Below are 2,364 nucleotides of genomic sequence, written 5' to 3'. Positions count from 1 at the left end.
AAGAGTGTTTAGACATTGCCCAAATGCTCATGGCATAGAGCATGTCGTGCCGCATTCATACCGACCTAGATCATGTAGCGGCCGACATTGATGTCCGGCAACACGACCACACGTGAAGGTGATGATGACAGATGCGACCTCTCAAGCGGCCCGGGCGAGCACGCGGCCCAGCAGCAGGCGCGGTACGACCGGCGCAACGCTGCCCGCGCTCCGCCTTTGTCAAGACCAACGTTCCATCAAAATGGGTTCACAACTATCCGGACCTTACCATTGCATGGGCCTTCAACTGCTTCGTCACCACCACGGAGACGGACGCCTGGTGCCGCCAGCGCCTTGCTCGCCAAGATCGGCGAGGAATGCCGCTTAGCGACTGCTCCACTAAGGCCGCCAGGCCTCCGCTAGCACCGTCGGCAGTGGCCATGGCGTCCCTCCGCACCGCGCAGGAGGAGGCGGAGCCGCTAGACAAGGTGTCGCGGCCCTCCAGCGCCTTTCCACCACTGGAGGGACGACGACAACGACGGCACGCACGGCGACAGTGGTATGGCAGGAAAGGGCGGCCATGCGTACGAGGTGGTCGTCTGGTATAGTTTTTTAGTTAAAGGGTCAAAATATCGATCTTTTTATATAAATTAAGTCTGTATTTTAATGGAACTCGTAGTGTTTTTATTAATTTCATCCAGTCAGTTGAAATGCGGTTTCAATTGTATACAGACAATCTTAGAGGAACGACTTCCGTATCCGTGTCCTAGGGAGCAAATTTGCGCGTTAGGCCCAACACGCAAAAAAGAAGGGTTGTAGATGCCCCAAGCCCATCATCATCCATGTGCTGGCCAGGCCAGCGTTATAGCCGGAAGAAGGATATATCAAGGTGAAAAAAACTGAACTGTACCGAACTGCTCTCCTCGGCTCCTGATGCGACCTCCTCGCCTTTGGTGCCACCTGTCGTCCTTGGCGTGATCTGTTCTCAGCGCACACGTCCTCTTTGCAGCCTCTCTTCCTCTACCCAAGTACCGACATGCAACAATCTCCCTGCACTTGGAAATTGGCTGATCCTGCTGCCGCCCCATCCTATCCCAGTTTGCTTTCCTTGAGTGACCTGAGAGGCATGCTCTTTCTTTGCTGCTCCTACGGTCACCTCATCTTCTGAGATCGCGACCGGTTCTACAATGTTAATGCATTCAGTGGCGCTAAGGTTGTGCCTCCTTGCCTCAAGTCAGATCACTTCACTCGCATTAGCTTTGCCACCTTGACTGTCCCGGTTGCATCTACTGACTCACATCTCCTTGTCGGCAGTGGAGCCTATCTGTTCCAGTGGAGCATTGAGAGCGACTCTTGGTTGTAACACTATCCTAAAGTTCTTTTTCTTAAGAGTGAACAAATTGTGGCCCGGAAGGGCAAAACATACGCCCTTGGGTCTTTTGGGTCCTTCTGCATTATACAATTGTCACCCATGCTCTTAATTCAGAAATTTGAAGTTGTGCTTGAGAAAGATAGAACCAAAGATCATTATTGGACAAATCAAAAAACATGGCTCGTGGTGTGTGGTGACGTGCTTCTCTTGATCAAACTTGAGGCGGGAGGAAAGATATCCTCAGACGCCATCCAGTTCATGGCCTTCAAGTTTGAGTCATTGGATGCCGTGACCAAGAAGGCAACATGGGTGAAGGTGTACAGGCTGGATCACTGGGCCATCTTTGTTAGCCCTGACATGTGATGTGAGGCATTTCCATGCATGAACCCGGAGAGATGGGGAGGGAGGAGAAACCACATATACTTCCCAAGTTATCAGTCTGAAAAACCTTCGGCTGCAGTCCAACTATGGCAACAATATAACGACTATTGGACACATTTGCGGCTCAGGAACTCTAGAAGCCGGGACCGCAGATTGGAGTTAACCTGGGTCACTCCCAGCACGTTTCATTGCTCTAGTTAGCGATGATCTTAGGGGCAATCATGCATGCAGCTGGTGATTAGCTTCTGATATAACTTTTGTCGGAGAATTCTACTCCCTCTAAAAGTCCTATATCTTCTATATCTAAATAGGGGCACCCCACTATGTGATTTTCCTGCCTTCTCAGGAAGCCACGTCACTCTAATTGTTGTAGCCGTTGATTAGTAAAGCCGAGGAGTGTTCAACCGTCTGATTAAAGGTTGAGAAAATTACTAAGAGATGCCACCGCTAAGTGAAGATACCATTTCGTTCTTTTCCAGCCTTACCGCTAACACACCTAGCGATCATGATATGCCTTTGACTCTGATATTTTTCCTAGGCTTTACACATACACTTCATCAAAACTGGACACTAAAAAGCCCAATAGGTAACTGCTTGACCCACACATTTATCATCTCCCTAATTAGCAGATG

General features: G+C 49.9%; 1 pseudogene; it reads left to right on the top strand.

Annotated features, from left to right (window-relative positions):
• The first annotated feature begins 913 nt into the window (after positions 1–913).
• On the top strand, positions 914–1,933 carry LOC119339360 (annotated as a pseudogene).
• Positions 1,934–2,364: the final 431 nt, after the last annotated feature.

This window comes from Triticum dicoccoides, chromosome 7B, assembly GCF_002162155.2.
Source record: "Triticum dicoccoides isolate Atlit2015 ecotype Zavitan chromosome 7B, WEW_v2.0, whole genome shotgun sequence".
NCBI lineage: Eukaryota > Viridiplantae > Streptophyta > Magnoliopsida > Poales > Poaceae > Triticum > Triticum dicoccoides.
Note: the sequence above shows the minus strand (reverse complement) of the source record. Positions and strands in the feature narration are given on the sequence as shown.